Source organism: Oryzias latipes, chromosome 18 (assembly GCF_002234675.1).
Source record: "Oryzias latipes chromosome 18, ASM223467v1".
Taxonomy (NCBI): Eukaryota; Metazoa; Chordata; class Actinopteri; order Beloniformes; family Adrianichthyidae; genus Oryzias; species Oryzias latipes.
Genome location: NC_019876.2, coordinates 25367179 through 25379448, shown reverse-complemented (window position 1 = coordinate 25379448; position 12270 = coordinate 25367179). Strand labels below are relative to the sequence as shown.

Sequence of the window (12270 nt, the reverse complement as noted above, 5' to 3'; positions counted from 1 at the left end):
AGTGAAGTGACTCTCTGAGAACTAGCAGTTATTTTTTTAGACATGCGTAAACACATGGCAAAAACACATTTATAGCAGATTTCAATTGGGTTTTATTTTGAAATTCCACATCAGATCTGTCTGAAACCTATTATGTCACATCACCAGGTGGGACACTATCAATGAAATGTGTTACGAGAACCAGCGGAGGAACCCAAGTGCAGGAACGACAACGAGTCGGCGTAATGTAGAAAACAGGCTTTTAATGCCAAGAGCATACTTGAACATGAGCATGAACGAAAACGCTGCGACAACCACAGAACAAACAGAGCATCTTAAGAAGGGAACCTAATCAAAGAGAACATGAGCACCAGCTGTGAAAACACTGGGGACAGGTGAGGGAGGAGGAGCCAGCAGGAGGGTTACAGCTGAGCAGCAGGGCCATCCATGACAGAACCCCCGTCCCTAAGTCCGGCTACCAGACGGACCCCGACGAGGCTGATCCGGATGGAGGCGATGGAAACGGGCGATCATCGAGGGGTCGCAGATGTGACGTTCGGGCACCCACTGCCGATCTGCCGGACCGTAACCCTCCCAGTCGATTAGGTACTGAACACAGTTGAAGGTACATAGAGTCGGCCTTCCGGACAGCCCGCGGGGATGGAGGAAGGATCTGGGACGGATGCCTGTACCTTTTGCTCCAGCGACCAGCGGGTGGTCCCTAGCACCATGCGCGAGGGAAGTACAGGTGCGCCTTCAGCAGGTCTCTCCTCCTCCTCCAGTTGGTACTGACGGGAGAGTGCGTCCGGTTTGACGTTCTTACTCCCAGGTCGAGAGGAGAGGGTGAAATCGAACCTGTCGAAGAACAGAGTCCACCTGGCCTGGCGGGGAGAGAGGCGTTTAGCAGACCGGATGTATTCAAGGTTCTTGTGGTCCGTCCAAACCAGAAACGGCTGCTCAGCCCCCTCCAACCAGTGGCGCCACTCCTCCAGGGCCACCTTCACAGCCAGCAGTTCTCTGTTCCCTATATCGTAATTTCTCTCCGCAGGAGTGAGCTTGCGGGAGAAATACGCGCAGGGATGAACTTTATTATCGGACGCCCTCTGTGACAACACAGCCCCCACACCTGACTCAGACGCATCCACCTCCACAATGAATTGTTTGGAGGGGTCAGGCTGAGTCAGTATAGGGGCTGCAGAGAAACGTCTCTTCAGCTCACAAAAAGCTTTCTCAGCTTCTTTGTCCCAAACAAAATGCATTTTATCAGATGTAATCCTATGAAGGGGTGCAGCAACGCCACAGAAACCTCTGATAAAACGCCTATAAAAATTGGCGAACCCCAAGAAGCGCTGAAGTTGCTTCCTACCAGAGGGAACCGGCCACTCCAGAACGGCCTGAACCTTGGAGTCATCCATCTGGACCTGGCCCGGAGAAACCACATACCCCAAGAACCGAGTCCGCGTAGTGTGGAATTCGCATTTGTCGGCCTTGCAGTAGAGGTGGTTCTCCAGGAGGCGCTGGAGGACGGCTCTGACGTGCTGCACATGTGAATCTAGGTCAGGAGAAAAAATCAAAATATCGTCCAAGTACACAAACACAAATTTGTTCAGCATATCCTTCAAAACATCTTTATCTCTCTGATTCTTTATCTTGTTTAAAAGATCATCTTGCAGATGTTTGGCCTGACATGTCATCTTTTGAAACTGGTTATGGACATGTGTTTAAAGTAAAGTCATCATTAACTGCTCATATGTCTAGAAAGCATAATCTGAAAATTAAAGTATGCATATTAGGAAAACATGTTCACAGCCCTCTGTCAGTGGTGGAGATGTTTAGAGAGCACAGATGTAGCAAAGCCAACAAATGTCAACACTGATATGTACGAGGATTTTAGTGAATCATGTAAATCATATTTAAAAACCTTTCCAGATCTTACTTTGTGCTGTATAAAATGTGTACATGTTTTTTTTCCTTTCTGATTCAAGGTGATCTAAATTCTTTACATGTGAAAATGAGTGAATCAGAACCCATGTTCCTCCACACTGCCATTATGGAAGTCCTACCAGAGCCACAAAAGACATCCTGGAAGAACACTTGCACTCCATTGGAATAAATGGAGTTGTATGAGGATCTACGATTCATAGAAGAGGCTGACTTGCTGCCAGCTTTGAGACCTGTTCAAGCCCGGAAACGTCTTGCTTTCTGGAAATTGAAATGTGAGTCTCAAACATTACAAATGAGTTTTTGTAATGCGCGGAAGTGGATATGAACATGAATGGTAACAAACTGACAGTGCTGTGTAAACTTAATACACTTATACTGTTTGTATGTTTTTTGTTGCAGACCAAACGCCAGAGAACAGCACATCATCATCTGTTGAGACCTCACCAACACAATCATCATCACTTTTGTTATAGTCACCGAGAAGTTCGTCATCCACATCTTCCAGAAGCTGAGGACTGTACATACATTGACTGGGAGGACAGCTTTGAAATTCCACGGAGTAAGTTTTCTGAGGAATTTGTGCAGTCTTTGGAAAGAGACCTGGCCCAAGACTAAGGAAAGAAATGGTTTGCACTCTTGTTGCAGAAATGATGAAAGCAAGATGTTTTTCCAGACTCTAAAAGGCTGCAGATGATGCGGGGAGAGCAGAGTGGCTGCTCAGAAGAGATGAGATGTTAAAGAGATGCTCTTTCTTCTGCTCTGCTACTTTAATGAGGAGGATGCCATGTTCTTGTAGAAGATGCAGACGAGGTCCAGCTGCAGCAGGTGCCGTTGACTCCAACTGCTATTGTATGTGGTAGGTAAAGTTTCAAATGTTAAATTGTTCTAAAGGTTTTGTCTTTGTATACTGTACATGAGTGACATGTTTACTTTATCCATTGTTCTGTCTTTAGGACAGTCTTGCTTTTCCCCAAGGAGGTTCATGCTCAGTTGGGACCGCTCTATCGTACACAACAACATTTCAGCACTGTGCCCGATGTTCGGAAGCTACTTCTGCTTTAACAGTCATTATCCAACTGAGCTGGCTTCAACCCTGGAGTTTCTGCAAAGGTACATATTTATGAGTGCTGTCATGCGATTCATTTTTGGGTGTGATTAGTTAATCATGACCTGCAGTTAATTATTCTAATTAATCTTGTATTAATCTAACTCTGGGCTGCTCGTCCCTGGTCCTTGAGATCTACCAACCCTGCCTGTTTTCCAACTCTCCCTGAATTACTTACTGCTGATTAGCTGGACCAGGTGTGTTCATTCAATCAGTATGTGGAGACATCTGGTTGAGCTGATCAACAGCTAGCAGGGCTTGGAGATCTAGAAAACAGTCAGGGTGGTAGATCCCAAGGACCAGGAATGAGCAGCCCTGGCTAACTTAAAACTTAGCTGTGAAAAGCCTTATTATTGTGTCACAGTAAAAGAAATATGAAATACAATGTAAAGGGTGGCTTTATGAAGTTTTCTTAGCATAACAGACTTTTTTCCAACCTTTACTTTTGTACCACTAAGGGGTAATTCTTCAGTCTCAAACAGAACAAAGACCTAAGCCAAAGTGCTCTAATTTAAAAAACTAATGGAAATATTCTGAACAATCCAAAAAGTATTGAGCATAAACTTCGTAATTATACAATATATGTGTTGAAATACCTTGTTCCACAGTTTGCAGTCTGACACGATCAGCCCTCAGCGTCCCAATTAAGACAAGGGTATTATTCTTCCCTTGTTAAGAACCAACCATGCAAAATGTGACTTTTGATCATTTCTTAAATGTTTGATCTGGACTGTATCATGAAAAATGAAATGAAACAGATTTGAACCTTATTTGTTAAATAGTTAATGCCCATAGTATGCTGCATTTCAATTCTTTTAACTGAAACAGATGTCCTCTCAAGCGACGTGTAGCTGCTTTTAGGGATGACAGAAACGTAATCTTATGGTAGCATTATGCAGCTGCTTTTATAAAACTACAGTTTGCTTCTAGCTTGAAGTGTTATCTTTGTTTGTTATGTGCTGTCTATTATCAATTTACTCATGCCAGATTTTAATGTTCTTGTCTTACAGCTGATGTCCTAAGATGTGCCACTCTACCTGGTTGGGAACAAATTGAAGAGGCCAAGCTCAAGAAAGCCGTTGTCAACAAATGTAGGGCCAGAACAGGTTCTAAGGCCACTGCTATGATCTACAATGCGGACTGGTTTCTCTTCCATCTTTTTTCTTATTTTTTATCTTAATTTGGTTCTCAAATTGGTTCATGAATTTGGTAGTCTGCAAGTTTCAGAGAATGTTTTTATCAGGTACTTTTTTACGTGGTTACATAATCTTGTTTTTTTCCTTGTACCTCAGCAGTGCTGTCAGTGTGTTTTTTGTTTAAAATCTGGAAGTATTCATGATCAGCATGTCAACCAGATTGAGTACACCACAGTTCATGTACTTAATGCATTTAATATTTTAAAAAGTGTTTAATACTGCTACCACAATTCAAATGCTGTACTGATGATGGTGCTGCCCAAATAAAGTGTAAAGCATTTACATTTCTAGTATTGTTTTTACTGTTACTGTATATCAGTGGTCTCCCATCCTGATCCTTGAAGGTCACTGTTCTGGATGTTTTAGCTGTTTTCCTGCTCCAACAGATCTGCTGCAGTGGTTGAATTGCCTCCTCGAGTTCTGCAGGAGGTGGTTAATCACCTGTTGATTCACATCTGGGGAGAATAAAAACATCTAAACCTTGCAGGATGGTGGCCCTTGAAGTCCAGGATTGGTGGCCACTGCTATAAAACTAAATTATCTTTTCTTTCTCAAAAATATCTCATATCATTCTCATTAAAAGCTTTGGCAAGACATTCAAGAGAAATGATTTAGACATGAAAGAGACATCAGACAGACAACGATGAGATCTCTTTTAGGACTCATTCTTCTCAGATTTGTCTCATTAGCGTCTTAGCTTTGTCCGTCCCACTTCTTAATTATTGCTCAAACAGTTATCTCAACTCAACCTGATTTGTCTCAGTGATGTCTTTTCTCATTATAGCTTAATTCTTGCTCCTAAGGGACCCTTAGACACAGCTTTCACTGCGGGAGTTGAAGCAGAGACATTCTCTAGGATGATTCTATGAACTCAAACATGGAAACATGATTACCAAGTAGAACTCTTCAAAATAATAAACCTGATCTCTCCACATTCTTGGTGTCTAGTGTTGCGGAGTGGGTGTGTGTGTGTGTGTTGGGTACCGCGCATGCCTGTGTGAGAGTAGAAGGGTGAGCGCGGACGAAAGAGTGAGCGTTCATATTGTGTGTGTTCAGAGGAAGGAGAACCGTAATAAAGAGAGAGTTTCTGGCAACACTGCTGCTAGCTTCTCTTGTAGAAAAATCATGCTCCCTCCACAGCTCACTGTGATGTTACTTTCTGTTATGTAGTTAGCCGCTCAGCCCAGTGGAAATTTCAGAATAAAAGCACTTCAATTGCAGCTTTACCCCCGTTGTGAGTTAAAGTGTGTTGAGGTAAATTAATTTGTTGTGTTGTGACCCTTCTGGGCCATTAGTTAATGTGTTGTGTTGTGAGTTAATGTGTTGTGAGTTAATGTTTGAAGAGGTAAGTTACTGTGTTGTGAGGTAAGTAATTGTGTTGTGTTGAGTTATTGTGTTGTGAGTTAATGTGTTGTGAGTTAATGTGTTATGTTGTGAGTTATTGTGTTGTGAGTTAATATGTTGTGTTGTTAGTTAATGTGTTATGTGGTGAGTTCATGTGTTGTGTTGTGACCCTTCTGGGCCACCGTAAATATCTGATTTGTCTGCTTACATGGCACACGCAAATGCACGTATCAGATTCGTACCCGATTTATTTCCACATATGAATGAGGCCTGTATCCGATCTGAGAAAATCGGATAATCTGCTTACACGTTCAGCGGTCATATCCGATCTGTGCCACATGAGAGGAAAAAGTTGGAATTGGGTCACTTGAACTTCACCATGCAGTGTAAATGGGGCCTAAGACACAAAAGCTTCTCTGATCGTGAGTCTTTCATTAGTCAAAACAGGAAGTTACACAGGAAGTCGTGTTTTCTGGTTAACATGAGCTGCTGAGTTTAGCTGCAAGGAATCCAACAGTCCTGCTCCGCTCGTTGGTTGTTCTCCACGCTGTAGCGCTTCTTCTAAAAGAATTGCAGCTGGACACAAAGATGCACTTTATATTGTTTTCTCATCGAACCCCTATAAAAGTAAAACGAAGAAAGAAAGTCAAAGAAATTGTTTAGAAATTTACATTTTTTTCATGTTTTTATGACTTATGAAGGATTCTGGTGTGCTCATTTTAATGCTGTGCTGTTAGTTTTTTTGTTTTGTTTTCTGTCTTCTGTTTTGCAGGTTAGGATTAAGATTAATAAACACTTTGCTAAAATCAGCAGACTTCGTAATAAAGGCAAGAATTTTCCAAACATCAAAAACAGATGAAGCTCAAACATTTACGTTTCAGTAACATTCAAATAAAATCAGCCTCCTTCTGGAAAACCTCTTCTCCTTTTAAAGAGAACATGAAATAAATGATTTCAAAACATGGTTTAAAGCAGAATTTGGAAGCAAAGACAGCAGAGTTTTTGGGGCAAAGAGGCAACATGAGATGAAGGAGCATTAAAACTGTGGAAGCGGAGGTGGTGTCAAACGCACCTGGAAGCTTCAGTTTAGATCTGATTAAAGATGGAAGATGCAAACAAAGGACAATATTGTCATGCACTAAAGTTCAACAAATAAAAGCAGCTGCAAAAACGAAAGGAACCAAGAAAAAGTGGACGTTCACATCAGTCATTTCTTTAAGCTGTAAGCTGGTCACAACTCCAGAGCAAAGGACAAATTTGACCCTGAGGTCATGTGAAGGACGTGTCTGTCTGTGTCTTATTGTGAAAAAGCAGAGAAGTCAAACCATCTTTTCCAGTGTGTCCTGAAACCGCTCCACGCCCCCCCCCCCCCCCCCCTTAAAGTCCTCACCCCGCCTCCTTCATCCTTAGCCGGGAAACTCAGACACGTCGCCTCCTCCTCTGCTGCGGTGAACCTTCATCTCCCTCTAACCGGCTTTCAGGAAACATTTTTACATTTCTGAATCTCACTGGGTTCTTTGTCCGTCCGTCCGTCTTCAGAACTAGCTGAATCCTTTTGAGGGTTGCAGGGTTGCTGGAGCCTATCCCAGCTACTGTTGAGTGTAGATGGGGTTCACCCTGACTACGTCACCTGTCTGTTGCAGAGCCACACATTCACATACACACCTATGAAGCATGTTTTCGGACGGAATCGGAGAAAACCCACACGTGCACGAGGAGAACATCCAAACTCCACACAGAAAGAACCCAGCTGGGATTTGAAACATTTATGCTGCAAGAGTGCTAACCACTGCACCACCATGCAGCTTATTTTTTTTTTTTACCCCAATTAATGTATACAACTATCATAGTTCTGAGGTGATGTTCATATTTATTTGTTTGACACAAAGTGTTGTCACATCTGGGGACATGGCAACACTTTTGCCACAAGGGCAATTAAAAAAAACAAATTTCCCCCATGAGGTTAATATTCAGCCATGCTCTCTTTTTAAACCCAAAGATTATTTAAAACTTAATCTCTGAATCTTCATCAGGAAACAGGATCCTTGATAACGGATCTGCAAAACGGTTCAACAGGAAACTCTTCTGACCAGAAATGATCATTTGACATTTGTGCTGTGCAGCGGCTGAGCTACTCTGCAGCTTGACTTTTCTTTTTTATGGTTTAAATTCTGCACCACATGGAAAAGTGTCAGAATGAGGAAGTTTTAGGAAGAGGGGGGAAAAGGGAGGTGGGGGTAAACATGGAGGACATGTGGGGAACAACACCAAGAAAGAAAACATGAAAAGAAGTTGCTCGGAGCTTAATCCTGTCAATGTCATCAATACTTAACAGGATATGTGCACGACAACGCACATCTACACACTCAAACGCACAAACAAGCACACACCTTTGTAAGAGAGGAATTGTTCTCAATCAACCTACCTGGATAAATACAGGTTCAACAAAATGCAGAAAATGTGTTCTTTCAGAGTCAGATACACAAATATACAAAGTGAACATATTTACGGCTTGGGGGGGCAGTGGGTAGCGCTTTCGCCCCACAGCGAGTGATTGGCTGACTGCCACAGTGAGTTTTCTCTGGGAACTCCAGCTTTCTTTTTTTAAGTTTCATTTTTAAATTGTCCCTCTGTGTGATTTTGTGGCATTGGGACAGGCTGGGGAACCCTGTGACCCCGAAAGGGGTAAATAGTAAATGGATGGATGATTGTGTTTGATATTTCTTATCAGCATTCTTAAGGTTATATCACACTGAGGAAGAGTGTAAAATGTAGAATGGTTTAGTCCAAAAAACAGCAAGATGAACACTACAGACAGACTGTAACGTAGACACACAGCACCAAACACCTTTTCAGTGCCGCTCTGTTAGGAAACATGTGACACACATGCAAAAGTGAGGAAAAGTAATCAAAATGTCTGAAAACATTGTAATAAAGCATTGCATTGAAGCACACACTAAATTAGCAAGACGCCCTCAACCCAGTTTGCATTAGATTGCACAATTTGCAGTGAGGCTGAGCTTGATGCTGCAACAGGAAACAGGCTAAACACAGAGATCTGGAGGATAAAATGAGTGAAATGATTCAAATGTTTGTGGATGTCATGAAGGAAAAGTGAACAATGTTTAGTTTTTCCACCTTTATAAAAGAATTCTTTAAAACTTCAATGATTATTATTATTTTCTTTGTTTGCCATCCTATAATGAACAAATCCAGAGCAGATGAAGGCAGTTTTTCTCTGCTCCTTTTATGAAGCTGAATTAATTTGCTATAAACCACCTTTATCTGATGTAGAGTGACGGCTCAACTCCAAGCTCCTTCCAGACTCCTGAGCGTCCTCCACCTTTCTAAGGTGACCAGAGTCTTCTTCAGAGGAAACTCTTGTTTTTATATTTGATCACATCTTGGTTATACTCCTAAAGTTTCTTCTGATAAAAGATATATCTTGCAATGTAAAGTTCTGAGCCACAAGTGTCAGGAAATTAAAACCCTTATAGATGCTCAGCAGCAACAAACACAACAGGTTGTCAGAGTTAGAAAAAAAAAGTGAGAGCAGAAAGGCTGGGAGGGCGGGGCCAGAGCACTGGCGTGATAAGTAGAGGAGCACGGTAGGGGAGGACACTCGGAGAGGACATGGAGCGTCTAGCTCTGTTGCTGTTTGTGGGTCTCTGCAGCTCAGGTAAAACTCTGCTTCCATCTTGACTCAGAATCTAGATCCAGATCTAAAAGTAAATCCGTGCATTTGAACTGGAAAATGTCATACATGACCCACTGTTCTCCCCACGAGGGGCCCTTATGTTGAGGATGGGGTTGTTTCCATGGAGATTATTCCTGTCTCAGTAGGTAGGGACCCTGACAAAATTAAGAGGAGCATCAATTGAAAATGGCTGCAGGTAAATTCTGCTTGATGGCACCAAAGTTTCCTCAAAACCAGTCTTGGTTTTTTGTAAGAGATGAATATTTTAGAAAATGTTTTTTCCATAAATAATATGCACTTTAAACCCTAACGAGTTGACTGAACTTAAAATTTATTTTGTAACAGATTACACAACAATTTTTAAGTTATATTATCAACATTTTTAAGTTAACATTTATTAAAATTTACATCTTCAGTTGGCTTAAATTTGTATGATGTCATTTTAAAAATATTAAGTTTCCTCAACTTATAAAAAAAGATTATTTACTCAAAGTTTTTAATCTTTTCCAACTAAAAAAACACTTTAACTAACTACATTTTTATAATATTACTCAACTCATAAAAAATGTAAAATTTACTGAAATGTTTATAAATTCTCTAACTCATTAAATGTGTGTATCATTGAAAATATTTAAAATTCTTCAGCTTAATATGTTTGGACTTTAAATGTATTCTAAACAGAGGTATTGATACTGCCCCACTACAAAATTTTATAAGCTAAAATTGATAAAAACCAACAAACATGTAAGCCACACAATAGTGATTGCTTAATACACCTTTTTTTAATTGCTCTTTTTAAAAAAAATGCACATATTTCAAGAGGATGAAGAAAAAAATCAGTGCAATAAAACTGAATTATAAGAGTGCAACAAAAAAAACCATTTTAATAAATTGGTAAAACAAGAAAAATATAAATATAAGTCAACACAGAAATCTGATGCTTGATCATATCAGCTTTGAAAAAATGTCAGCCCAAAGTTCAAGTAACTTTGAAAGAATTCAGTCTCTCTGGTCTCCCATGGCTAACTCCATGACTTAAAGGGTGGGGGGCCTGGTCGTCGCTGCTCCTTGCCTTTCTGCCGTGGTTCGGGGTGGGGGTCGGGGCCTCCGGTGCCCGGTTGGGGGTGGTGGGGACTCCGTTGGTCGGGGGGTCGGGTCCAGTGCCTGGGTGGGGCGGCCTGGGGCACTGCGTGGTCTTCTGGGCTTGGGTGTGGGGGGGAGGTGAGCGGTGGTCTGGCTTTGCTTGGGGGGGGTGGTCTCCTTCCCTCTGCTGGGGGGGTTGGCAGGGGCCTTGCTCGGGGGAGGGGGGAGGTCCAGCGGCACGGGATGGGCTGCCCATCTACACCTGGGGCTGGGGGATGGCTGTTTTACCACCAGGGGACAGTCTACCAGCTGTCCCCAATTTACACCCTTCCTCATATGATCTCATATTAGAGTGAGGGGGTGGAGGGTTTAGCCTGTGATGCGCCTTGGGGGGGCGGCTACTTGGCAGTGGTCCCCCTCCCATGGTTGCCCTATGGAATGGGCCCCCCCTCTCTCTTGGTTTTATTTGCACCTTTGGTAGGGGGGGGGGGGGGTTCTTGGACATCACCGCCAGCAAGCAGCAGATGTCCTCCTTGCACCCTACCCTCCAATTTTAACCGCACCTTAGACATTTAGGGCCCCTTGGTGGGGAGGGTGATGGGACATCACTGTGAGTAATCTGGAGATGTCCCCTCAGTGCCATACCCGCCAATTTTAACTGCACCCCTTTAGTACACACATCCTTCACCCCTCAAAATATACATTCCAACAAAAACACACACACATGCACACACACACTCTCACAAACACACACACGCATTTCGCAAGAAAGGTGGGACATTGGACCATCTATCCCCTACCCCATCCCTGGTAGGGGGTACTGGGCCCTTGGCAACGGCAGCCGTGTCCCCTGGGTGCTGGCTTCCTGGGCCCGGCACTCCTCTCTCCATGCAAAGAGAGGGATCCCTGAGCTTTCTGGCAAGGCCAAAAGCCGGGGATCACATCACACCTGAGTCGGGGGTGTCCGTGTCCCTGTGGTGTGGGTACTGGTCTTTGCCCCTGAACGCTGGGCCTCGCCAAATTTCCAACTGTGGCCGAGTCTTGTCGAGCCATGTCTACAACACCCCTGGTGGGTCCCCTTTTCTCCTGGGTGTCTTCCTCCTGAGCGGGGGCGGCTGGCCCCTGCCTCGCTATTTCCTGGACCAACCGTGGGCGGGTGGGTGGCTGCCTGGAGCGCGGAGCGGGTCTCCCTTGGGGGGGTCCTGGCTCGTACCTGGGGTTGAGGCGGGGGATGCCCAGAACTCCTGGGTGGTAATGAGGTGCTCGTCTGGGGCTGTGGGCACCCTTCTCAGGTGGGGCCCGGCGTTGGGCTCTCCCGGCGCGGCGGGGGGGGCTGCTCTCCTGGTTGGGCTGGGGCTACGCTCTCTGTCCCCCCATGCCTCCCTGCTCTCTGGCTCTGGGGGCCCCGTGGCGGTCCTGCTGGCCCTGGCCTGGTTGGCGGGCATGGCCACCCCGGGGGCGGTTGTTCTCTGCCTGCTGCCGAGTGGCGTTGGGGGGTTCTGGCTGCCGCTGCTGCTGCGGCGGGGGTCTTGGTGTGGGGATGGCTGGGAACTCTCCCTCCTACCATTCCCATTCCATCATCCATTTTAGAAGAACATAAACACTCAACTGAGCACAGGTGTTAGCTCACCTTTGCATTAATATTTAGGTTGATTGAATGAAATATTTCACACTTGTTGGTTTGAAGGCATAAGTATGCGTGTGAACATTATCTGTATTGTGTGCATGTTGACATGTGGACATTTTTGCAGCTAACAGGTGTGTTTATAACAGTTGAGTATGTGTGTGGACAGGCCCCGCCCCTTTGAGATTTGTTTTACATCTGAATCTAACCGTAATGATAAACATCCAGCAACTTGTTGCTTTATGCTGCTTCATGGTTTTACCCCCCCCCCCCCAATAATCACCCTCCTACCCCCCCC

The 12270-nt window shown here is 44.0% G+C and overlaps 1 long non-coding RNA gene across 1 annotated transcript; it reads left to right on the top strand.

Annotated features, from left to right (window-relative positions):
* The first annotated feature begins 1990 nt into the window (after positions 1-1990).
* Positions 1991-4155, top strand: LOC111949283. Its single transcript, XR_002875293.1, has 4 exons — positions 1991-2195; positions 2323-2748; positions 2877-3033; positions 4039-4155. It is a non-coding gene; the product is annotated as an uncharacterized LOC111949283 (long non-coding RNA).
* Positions 4156-12270: the final 8115 nt, after the last annotated feature.